At 34.9% G+C, this 11,513-nt stretch overlaps 1 non-coding gene and 1 pseudogene across 1 annotated transcript; both read left to right on the forward strand.

Annotated features, from left to right (window-relative positions):
* The first annotated feature begins 8,277 nt into the window (after window positions 1-8,277).
* Window positions 8,278-8,385, forward strand: LOC116585412 (annotated as a pseudogene).
* Window positions 8,386-8,766: 381 nt separating this feature from the next.
* TRNAK-UUU lies at window positions 8,767-8,839 on the forward strand. Its single transcript has one exon. It is a non-coding gene; the product is annotated as a tRNA-Lys (tRNA).
* The last annotated feature ends 2,674 nt before the right edge of the window (window positions 8,840-11,513 follow it).

Below are 11,513 nucleotides of genomic sequence, written 5' to 3' on the forward strand. Positions count from 1 at the left end.
AGGGTGTAAAAAAAGACTTGAGAATCACAGGAAGCATGGAGGAGAAGAAGATCCCAGCCTTCTGTGCCACCTCAGTGTGTTAACTGATTTCCCTCTGGCCAACTGCCCTCACCACATGTAAACTAGCTCAGGTTGGTTTTTTCTTTTTCATCAGTAAAAGTTTAAATTTTGATGCAAAAGTTTGTGAAATAGCTACAATGTTCTTCTCCTCCAATCCTTGACATCCAGAAACATTCCCTGCTTTGTCTCACATATAACAGCATAACATAGGGGGAAATGGGGTGTCGTTGCCCAAAGAGCACTTTACTCCCAAGTCAACCCCAATACACCCAGTTTTCCTGGAAATCAGTAAGATTTCTACATTGATGAGTTTTGTCTTTCTATGACTGATTAATCTTTTGCTGGGCATTAAACATTTTAGTAGAGCTAAATTTATGTCTTCGTGACTATTGCTGGACTATCTTTCTCTCTTAAATGGAAACCCTAGATTCATTTAGGTCCTTTCCTGTAACTTTTGGGCCTCTTTTCAAAATAATAGTAAAATTTCTCATGCATTTTTCATGGCCACAGAGCAAAGAAAAAAAAAACTATGAGCTTTAAAACTTTGGGGATTCTTTGAACCATGTGAAACAGGTATTTTTGTACAAAACTGAGAGCAAAAAGATTCCAAAAGGAAGATCAGATTAAGGGTGAGAGAAAGATATGATAAAGTTTAATTTTTTCTTGAGAAGTCCAGGGGGCATATTAATATTTAAGGGAAAATACTAAATGTATTAGGAGAAAAGAAGTTAACTTGAAAATTCTCCCATATTTAAAGGATTTCTAGACGTCTAATTGAATGTTTGCAAGAATGGCTAAAAACAGTTTCAAACTACTGAAAATTATTTTTTAAAGTTTCATAACATCTACTTTCTGGCTAATGGGATAATTAAAATGTCAACCCAAAATGGGTACAGTTCAATTATAGTCATACACTACACAATTAAAAATGCCTTACAGCAAAATAAACTTGTTTGTTATTATTATGGGGGGATTTTTTTTATTAAGTTAAGAGAAGTATTGTCAGATTTGATTGAGGTGATACAGTAATGTCACCTTAATTCCCATAAATCAAATATGGAGCCTGAAAAGTGAACTTTTAATGACATTTAACAATTTTCAGCCTGAAGGAAAATAGATAAAGGCATATTCTATTGCTTTAACAATCTTAGAGTGGTAATTACCCTCCCAATGGGTGAGTGACTAGGAACATTTGGCAGACCACAGGAGTTTAATGCTTATAAAATGGCCTTTTCTTCAGTTTAATAGCAGGTGTGTAGTGTTGGTTACCTCATTTCACTCTCATTAAGCAGAAAGTACAGTGATGTTAGATTATTCAAAACTAGTCTCCAGATTTTTCTGTCCTCTGCCTTGTTAGATTTATAGATAATATCCATTAAATTTTTAATTAGCATTTATACGTAACACAAAAGAAATATTAAATAAAAACATATATATCTTGATTCAAACTGGAGTTTCTGATATGATGTGTCAAATCTAACCTTTATTTCCATCATATTTTTTTTAAGATTTTATTTACTTATTTAACAGACAGAGATCACAAGTAGGCAGAGAGGGAGGCAGAGAGAGAGAGAGGGAAGCAGGCTCCCAGCCAAGAAGAGAGCCCAATGCAGAGCGCAATCCCAGGACCCTGAGATCATGACCCAAGACGAAGGCAGAGGCTTAACCCACTGAGCCACCCAGGTGCCCCCCATCATATTTTTAATGCACATGTGAAACTTGGAAAAGAATTACGTGGTAAATTCTTTCACAAAACAAATAAGGACCTTCCTGGTAAATATTAGTTGCTTTAAGAAATTTACCTAGTTGCTTAGGAAAAAAGCTAGGAGCCGTTATTCATTTTTCATACCTCACATTCAATCCATTATCAAATATCATTCACTCTGTTTTAAAAATTTAACCCTTGGGATGCTTGGGTGGCTCAGTCAGTTAAGCATCTGTCTTAGGCTCAGGTCATGATCCCAGGGTCCTGGGATGGAGTCCTGAGTCTGTCTCCTTGCTCAGCAGGGAATCTGCGTCTCCCTCTTCCTCTGAATCTCCCCTCCTTGCTCATGCTCTCTTTCTCTCTCTTAAAATTAAATAAATAAAATCTTAAAAATAAATAATATTAAATAAATAAAAATTTAACCCTCAACTGATCTCTACTGACCACTTTCTCTGTTGATCTAAGCCAACATTTTATCTAGCTCAGGACCCCTCAGGAGCCTCCTACCTCCATTTTTGCTCCTACATTCTATTTTGCACTCAGCAGTCATAACCATCCTGTAAAATTGAAGCACATAAGGTCATTCTGCTATTTACAAATCTGCCAAGCTTCTCACCACACATAGAATAAAATTCAGCATCCTCCTTGTGGCCTACAAGCCTTTTGCACTCAGGCTTTTGGCTTTTTCTCAGACTCAGTCCAACTCTTTCCAGACTAAGGGTCTTCTGCCCAGATCATTTTCCCTCAGGCCTTTCCTTGTGTGCCACTTTATTTCCATCTGGGACTTCTTTGTTTCCTGGAACAAACCAGGCAGTCTCCCAGCGTTAGTCATGTATATTGGCTCTTCCTGTGTTAAAAGCTCTCTTTCTCAAGGTGTTTCCATGCTGTACAGCATTTCCCTTGAGGGCTACCTGGTCATTCTATCTGATATTGCCAATTCTCCCCAGTCCCAGCCCTCCAGATTTCTGTGCTACCTTCTGTTTTTCTACAGCACACATCACCTTTAAAAATACCACCTAATTTAATTATTCCCCATCTCTATTCATTATTTGTCTTCCCCTGCAAATGTGAGCTCTCTGAGGCAAGGATTTTTCTGTGGCTTTTTTTTTTTTTTTTTTTTTTTTTTTGCTGTTCATTTTTGTATCCTACATGCCTAGAATAATGCCTGGCATACAGTAGTCCCGAAATAAATATTTGTTGAATGGATGAATGAGTGATTTAGACTCAGCTGTGTGGCAGTGTGTCAGAGCATAACGCAGATTTAAAGAAGAAATTTAAATTAAGATTAATGAGAATCACGGCAATAGTTTCACAACAGCTTAAAAATCTATCTTCAGGAGATAGTAAAATACAGTACTACCTATTACTGAATCCAATTGTTGATCCAAAAGAATTTTTGAAAGGCAAAATATGAGATTGAAGAGATTATTTGAGTAATTCAAGCAAAACACTGATGTTATTTTTATCATTCCATGTTAGTAGGTAACTGCCTACTTTCAAATTAACATCAGCATAATCAACATACTTTTGGTAATTCAATCTTTTTGTAGTTAATTATAGCAACTTTTTTACATTTTTCTCTATTTTTCCTTAGTAAATGAGTATATCCAAAAGATATTTTATGTATCTTTTTAACTCTTTGATATTCTTTTTAACTCTTTGATATTTGATTTTAACTCTTTGATATTTAACTCTTTGATATTTGTTTTCACATAGTTTAGGTCTATTTTCCTCAAAAATTGGAAATCTTTTCATTTGTTTATTTGTCCCCTTTCCTTCTTCCTTAAAAACTTTTAAGATGTGGGTTATTTCAGTAGCTGAGTCAGTTAAGCATCTACCTTTGGCTCAGGTCATGATCTCAGGGTCCCGGGATTCAGCCCCACTTTGTGTGTGTGTGTGTGTGTGTGTGTGTGTGTGTTGTGTGTGTGTGACGGGAGAGTCCCTGCTGGATGGGGAGTCTGCTTCTTCTTCTCCCTTTCCCCTCCCTCTGCTCGTGCTCTCTTTTTCTCTCTCTCAATAAATAAATAAAATCTAAAAAGTTTTTAAGATGTAGCTGGTTTAAAATATTGATGTTTCTCATATATATGCTAATAGTAATTATTAAAATAATAATTAAATTATTAAATAATTAAAATTAAAACAATAACTATTAAAATGAATTAATAAAGGAAAAATGATACATAATTTGAAATAATTATATAAAAACTTTCAAGATATTTAAGCAAATTATTTAACAGTATTACCCATATTTGTACTGGGAATTATTCTGCTTCTTTATAAATAATTTTATGCAATGCCTTCTAGTTATCGATTGCACAGTAGACTTCCATTTGATTAATCTGGTTTCAATAGATAGAGCCTATTAGTCAATAATCATCTTTGATATCTATGTCTATCCAGTGGGTTATATGGAAAAAAAAAAAAGAAAAGAAAAAGAAAATGTCCCAAAATGTTGCAGAAGTCTAGAAAGTATTATATAGTTCTTAGAAAAGACCAGTGAGAGAGAGAGAGTTACTTTTCTACCAGGATAAATAAACTTCTTTTTTTTAAAAATTACATTTCCAAGTTTTAGCTGGGTGCATCCAGATTTGGCTCTATGATTAATTTATACCTGAAGGGATATGAGTCAAAATAATATGTGGCTATTTTAGGTCTTTTCCTTAAAAGGAATAGATTTACTAAACTTACTTTTCACTCCTTCTCCACTGCATTATGAATATGTTGGAAGATCTTGAGAAACCACGATGGGTATAGAGGTCCTACCAGTCCTGAACTGCAAGCCTCCAGACTGTTTTCTGTCATATGTTGAAGATTTTATTTCAGGATCATTTTTTTAAAAAAGATTTTATTTATTTATTTGAGGGAGGGAGAGAGAGAACATGAATGAGAGTGAGGGGTAGAGGGAGAAGGAGACTCCCTACTGAGCAGATAGCCTAAAGACATGGGGCTCAATCTCAGGACCCCAGGATCATGACTTGAGTGGAAGACAGACACTTAACTGACTGAGCCACCAGGTTTCCTAGGGATCATTTTGTTATGGTAGTACACACTTAACTAATAAGACCAGCAAATACAAGACAAACCTTAAAAAAAAACAAGTTGCCTTCAGGATTTTCATACAGAAAATCACTTTTCATACAGAAAAGATACAATCAGTTTTTGAATTTTTAGGATTTGGAGAACTTTGAGAATACTACCCTGTTGCTTTTTAGCACCTGAAGTAGCCAGTGGGAAACCAGTAACAGTGCTGGGGGACCCAAGATGTGTTCTAGAACATTTTCCTTCATTATTTCTTTAATAATCTCTCCTCCTCTGTTAATCACTTTTCATTGTTTCTGGGCCATCTGGATTGGTTTTTAATGTCTCCTGCATTTTTCTCATACTTCTGTTTATTTTTTCCCCCAAATTCCTGAAGTCTAGGGTAGCCGCAGTAAATCTATTGAAAAATAGCCATTTATTTGAAATCTTAACTCCCATTATATGAAGACCAAGGAGGGACTATAATGCTCTCTATTTTTTTCAATTCGTTTTGAAGTGAGTCTAATCACTTTCCACAGACATTGCTGCTGGTTTCTTACAAGTTAGAGTTTATAATGGCCAGACCCTTTAATATGCCACCTCACTAGGATAGTGAGGATAATAATAAAACTGGAAATAATAGCTGGGATTTAGTGAACATTTACTGTGTGACTGGCCTGATTGTAAGAATTTTGCATCTATTATTCATTTAAGACTTCCAAGAGGTATTTATAATTACTTCTTTCTACAGATGAGGGAAATGGGGCAAGGAGATGTTAAAGCACTTGCCCAGAGTCCCATAGCTAACAGCAGGTTGAGCAGAGAGGTAAACCTTTGAGGTCACATGCTCTAACATTTTTAATTCCTAGTAAATGAATAAAATACCATACAGTTATCTTTTTTATGTTTCCACAGAACCATGTTGGATACTTGAGTTTACTGCTTCAGGTAAGTAGAGTTTTGCAAGAAAAAAAAAAATTGCCTTTGTTTATCTTTGGAGCCCTGTAGGAATCCTTTGAACATTTTATTGGCATGTGTTTTAAATAGTTCTACTGCTGAGGAACTTCCTTTGTTTATTTCTCACTCATGACTTCTGTCCATCTCCTTAAGCCTGCTTCTGACCTTCATCTCTTCGTCAAGCTGTAAGAAAACAAGAGGTATTTCAAGTTAGGCCTGAATAACTTATTTGGCTGAGTTGTAACAGAGAAAATGGCCTGATAGAGAATAAGCAAAAGGGATTATATCTAATCTAGGGATTGTTTAATTAAGAGTTCTCTTTGGAAACTGCCCCAAAAGATGCGAAATTGATTTGGGAAGCTAGGGGGAAGAGTGAGAAGGATACAAAATTAATTTTAACTATCTCTTTTCCTATCTTTGGAGACTATTGAGTTACTAAATTATTGCCGAAGTGTGTCGGTATAAAATGATGCTTCAGAAAAGAGTGTCATCAGCAAGTATATTGAATTATGATGCCTCTAATCCTGGAAGTAGAGATACATAATTGGTAAAATTTTATCCAATGTGTTTGAAATTCATAAAGTTGTTTCAAGTCACTTGATATTTTAAAAAGTAAATTTCTTTGATTCTTCTACAGAGTTAAAGATTCAAGTTCATATTTACCATAAATATTAGTCTGTTTTTGTTCATTAGTATTTGTTGAGGTAGTTCCATCAACTCTATAAATTAATATTCTCAGAAATTCTATCTAATTCTCCTTTCTTTGCAAGGAATTTGCTGACTTTTGTCTATGACCACTTTTTTTTTTTTTTTGCCTTTACTGAAAACAGAAAACATGTTACTCAGAAACAGATGGAAAATTATTACATGATTCTTAGCTAGATCCTCAAACTCCTCCTACTTCCCACCCCCATTTGTTTACATTTTGTGGAGGAAACATTAAACAATTGTAATATTCATCTGATCACTTCATACTGATGGATGAGACAACTTTTCAGAAAAGCCAGCTGGGGAAAAAAAAAAAGAATTAAAAAATAGATGAATGGAAATGTACTGAAGAAGTAGGGAAATATTAGAATGTCAGTGAAAGGGAAATGACTGTGAAGTGTCATAAACTAGTAATTTTGAAACATAACATTTAAGCACTTTCTGTTTTGTTATTGGTGAGAGAAAATCCATTCAGTGGAGATATAACACTTAAAAGCCAAATTGGACACTTTGAAAATGAGATCCAAGTGTTTGTGTGAATATGTGTCTGTATGTTTTGGGAGAAGTTGTGAAGAATAGTTTCAATCACATGATCTCCATTTTAATTTCATCCACATGACCTGGGATCCTATAGGGACCCCTTAAGAAGAGAGAAGTAGGTTGATGCAGGTGTCAGAGCAAGATCAAAGGACAACAGGCCATCTTTAAAAAAAATAAAACAGGAAAATAACAATCTGGAACCAAGTGTTCAAGTGCTTTGATAGTGACACCTACTTCAATGAAAACCTTTTGTTAATTTGTGATCCACGTTTTATAAAAACTTACAAATATACTTGTATATTAAAAACAATCAGTTACCCATCAGAACATGCGAAACAATATGAAAATTGCTGTAATTCTTAAAAAGACTCACGATGAGATCTGTTTTCCAGAACCATAGCTTATTTGTAAGAAATATTGCCTGTAGATGCAACTTATCTTTTTGGAAATAAAGATGAACAAAAGCATTGTTCCTGGAGTTTACACTTTGGAGGGGAAGCTAATATTATGCAACTAATTAAATTAATGAATTATAATTTAAAATGTGATTAGTTTAAAGAACATTTTAAAAGTCAATTCTGGAAAAGTACTAACAGACAAACTTGACATAATATGGAAAACTAAAGATCTATGAGATCAGAGGACTGAGTAAGGGTTAACCAAGTGAAGGTGAGGAACAAAAAGAGAATTCTTATCGAGGGACCCATGCCTGTAAGATCCCCATGGAGGAAGGAAGCCTGGAAAGAAGAGAGTGACTGGTGAAGAGAGAAGAGGGTAGAAGAGGAGGAAAACAAGCTGGTGAGGTTGGCAAGAACCAGACCACACAAACCATAGTGCCCTGTTTGGCATATTCAGGATTTCAGCCATTATTTTAAGACAACAGAAAAAAAAAAAAAAAAAAAAAAAAAAAGAAAGAAAAGATTATGGTGGGACTGTGTAAGGGAAGGAGGATTACAGGTGTGTTAAGATCAGATTTACATTTTGAAAAATTACCTTACCATAGAGAACAGATTGGGCAGAGAATAGAATAAATTTGGAGAGGCCAGTTATTGCAGTAATCCAGGTGAAAGATGAAGATAAATCTGATTGGAAGAAAGGCAGTAAAACTGAGAGAAGTTATGGAATTGAGAAACAGTGCAAGAGTTACTTGAGCTTGGTCGATTCCTTTGATGTGGGAGGGGATGAAATAGGTTGGGTCAAGCATCCTTGATCGCAAATTAGGTTTTAAGGAATTGGATTGGATGTTGCCTTTCACCAAGTAATGAATACTGTTAAGAGAATCAGGTTTGGTCTACGGCCATACCACCCTGAACGCGCCCGATCTCGTCTGATCTCGGAAGCTAAGCAGGGTCGGGCCTGGTTAGTACTTGGATGGGAGAATCAGGTTTGTGTGGGTAGGATCATGCTTATCTGTGGATGTACTGACTTTGCAGAACTGTTGAGAAATTCTCATGGCCTGTTCCATAGGTGTCTGGAGCTTTGGAGATAGAAATTGTGAGTTATTAATTTAGAAACTATGGAAATGGGTGCAGTTAGGCTAGAGAAAGAATATAGGGTGAGAAGAGAGGGAAATTAAACCAAGATACCATTTCATGGCTGGATTCAGGATGATGAGATCTTAAAGGTGAAATAGAGTGAAGTATCAAATATGTAGGGAGAAAACAAAAAATATGATTTAGAGAGGACAAGGAAAAGAGAACTGAAAGAAGTGAGCAGTCACGACCGTTAATGACTGAAGAATCAAAAAGATCAGGACTAAAATTAGACATTATAGGGGAGCCTGGCTGGCTCAGTTGGTAGAGCATGGGACTTTTGATCTCAGGATCATGAGTTCAAGCCCCGTGTTAGGCATAGAGATTACACACAAACATAAATATTTTTAAAAGTTAAAAACATTTAAAAATAAATTTAGTCATTATGTTTTATGATAGGATCATTGTCAATCTTAGGAACAATTTTGTTGTTGTTGGCATATGTTTTTTTATCTTCATTAAGTAAATATATAGGAGTGGGATTGCTGGTCATATGTTTAACTTTCTAAGAAATGGCAAGACTTTTTCCAATGCACCTGAATCGAACATCCCACAAAAAATACATATGAGAGTTCCAGGTGTCCCACTTCCTTCCACTTCCCCACTACTACACCTAGTAGTGTCAGACATTTTAACTTTTTAACAGGTTTTTTGGGTAACATTGACTAACCATAAATACACACATTGTAAAATCATATTTTAAAATAGGTACTGATGTAAATATTTAAATCATACAATTTAATATTTTGACATGGGTATACCCCTCTTAAGTCATTATCACAATCAAGATAGAAAACATGTCAATCACTCCAGAGATCCCTTTGTGCTGTCTCTATTACTACTCCCCTATTCCACCACCCCAGCAGCCCCTACTTTCTGTCAGTCTGTGTTAGTCTGCATTCTCTAGAATGCTGTATAAATAGACTGTACTTAAGTGGCAGTTCTCATTGTACTTTTTGGAGTGATATCTATAAGAATCTATGCTAAGATTGTAATCATTTACAAACTCTGTATAAAAATTGTGTATGAACTAAACGCAGAAGCATTTTCATATTCCTCCTTGATCTACATAATTTTAAGGTATTTTTATATGGCTTGGAAAAGTTACATCTGTATATTTTAGCCAGACACCTCTGATTATATACATTGGTCTGTTATTGTTTTAGGAAATTATGAAGCATATTGTAACAAATATCCTTTTAATGGAAATTCATACACATCATGTGAGATGTAAAGACTTTTACATTTTACCATCATTAAATTATATATTTAAAGTTCTTGAAATACATTGGTAAATTCACTTTGGAGAGACTAAACTAATTTACAGTTTTAGCTATAGGAGTGCCAAATTATGTATACCCTCAGCGATGCTGGGTAGTTACCATAAAAAAAAAAAAAAAGAATTTGTCCACTGGTAAGCAAGAATACTATTGGTGCTGAGACATTTTTACATTGCATTTTCAAGTGAAAAAAAAGCACATTCAAAATATCATATGTGACATGATTCCATATAATGATTTCATAAAATGTTTTTATGAGTATAAATGTGAATAAATATCATGAGAATATATGTATTCAAAATATATGAGTCTGTGTGTGATGGACTTCTATATATATATAGATTTGCTTTACCCTTAACTTTTTATATTCTAATTCTACTATCTTTTCCATATATTATTTCAGGAATAATTTGAAATCAGTTCTTTGTTTTAATTAAAAATCTAACTTTTGTCAAAGCATATTATTTAAAATCAGAAAGCAAAACACTTTATATTGGTCTTCTGCTTGTACAGGTCAGGGCAGACAGTTTGTTTCTTTCATAGATGATGAGGAGGATAGGCATGGAGAAAGGAATAACTGTTAAGAAGAGAATAATGGAGAGAAGGGACGGGAATATTGAATTCAGGAATATTACTTTATGAATTAACTGGAGAAATTAGTGACCAGAGACCTACATTAGCTTGTATAACAGCCATCTCATCCTATTTCATGGTAGACAAAATAATTTATGTGGCTCACAAGTATTTCTTAATTCTTTGGTTTAAGTTTCACTTCTTTTGTTTTTGCTGTTTTGTTTTGTTTTTTTAAAATATCTGTTATGTCATACTTAATCAAAATAATTCTATTTGAGTGTTTATTTGTTTGTGTTTAAAATTTTATTTATTTAATTTATTTATTTGATGGCTGCCATCTTCATTCCCATCCTCCAGAACTCTACAGAAAGTGCTCAGGGAACAAAAGCTCCCGAAAGCAAACCCCAGCGGATCACTTAACCCAGCCCCTGGTAAGGGGGGTACAATTCCGCCTGGGGCAAAGACACTTGACAATCACTACACCAGGCCCCTCCCCCAGAAGATCAACAAGAAACCCAGCCAAGACCAACTTCACTCACCAAGGAGAACAGCGGAATTCCAGAGGAGGAGAAAGCAAATCTTATCTGGACAAAATGACAAGTCGGAAAAACTCACCACAAAAAAAAAAAGAACAAGAGGCAGTACCGAAGGCTGGGGACCTAATCAATACACACATTGGTAATATGACAGATCTAGAATTCAGAATAACGATTCTCAAGATTCTAGTCGGGCTCGAAAAAGGCATAGAAGATATTAGAAAAACGCTCTCTGGAGAGATAAAAGCCCTTTCTGGAGAAATAAAAGAACTAAAATCTAGCCAAGTTGAAATAAAAAAAAGCAATTAATGAGGTGCAACCAAAAATGGAAGCTCTTACTGCTAGGATAAATGAGGCAGAAGAAAGAATTAGTGACATAGAAGACCAAGTGACAGAGAATAAAGAAGCTGACCAAAAGAGAGACAAACAAATACTGGACCATGAGGAGAGAATTCGAGAGATAAGTGACACCATAAGATGACACAACATTAGAATAATTGGGATTCCAGAAGAAGAAAGAGAGAGGGGAGAAGAAGGTATATTAGAGAGAATTATTGAAGAGAATTTCCCTAATATGGCAAAGGGAACAAACATCAAAATCCAG

This window comes from Mustela erminea, chromosome 2 (genome assembly GCF_009829155.1).
Source record: "Mustela erminea isolate mMusErm1 chromosome 2, mMusErm1.Pri, whole genome shotgun sequence".
NCBI classification, from domain to species: Eukaryota; Metazoa; Chordata; class Mammalia; order Carnivora; family Mustelidae; genus Mustela; species Mustela erminea.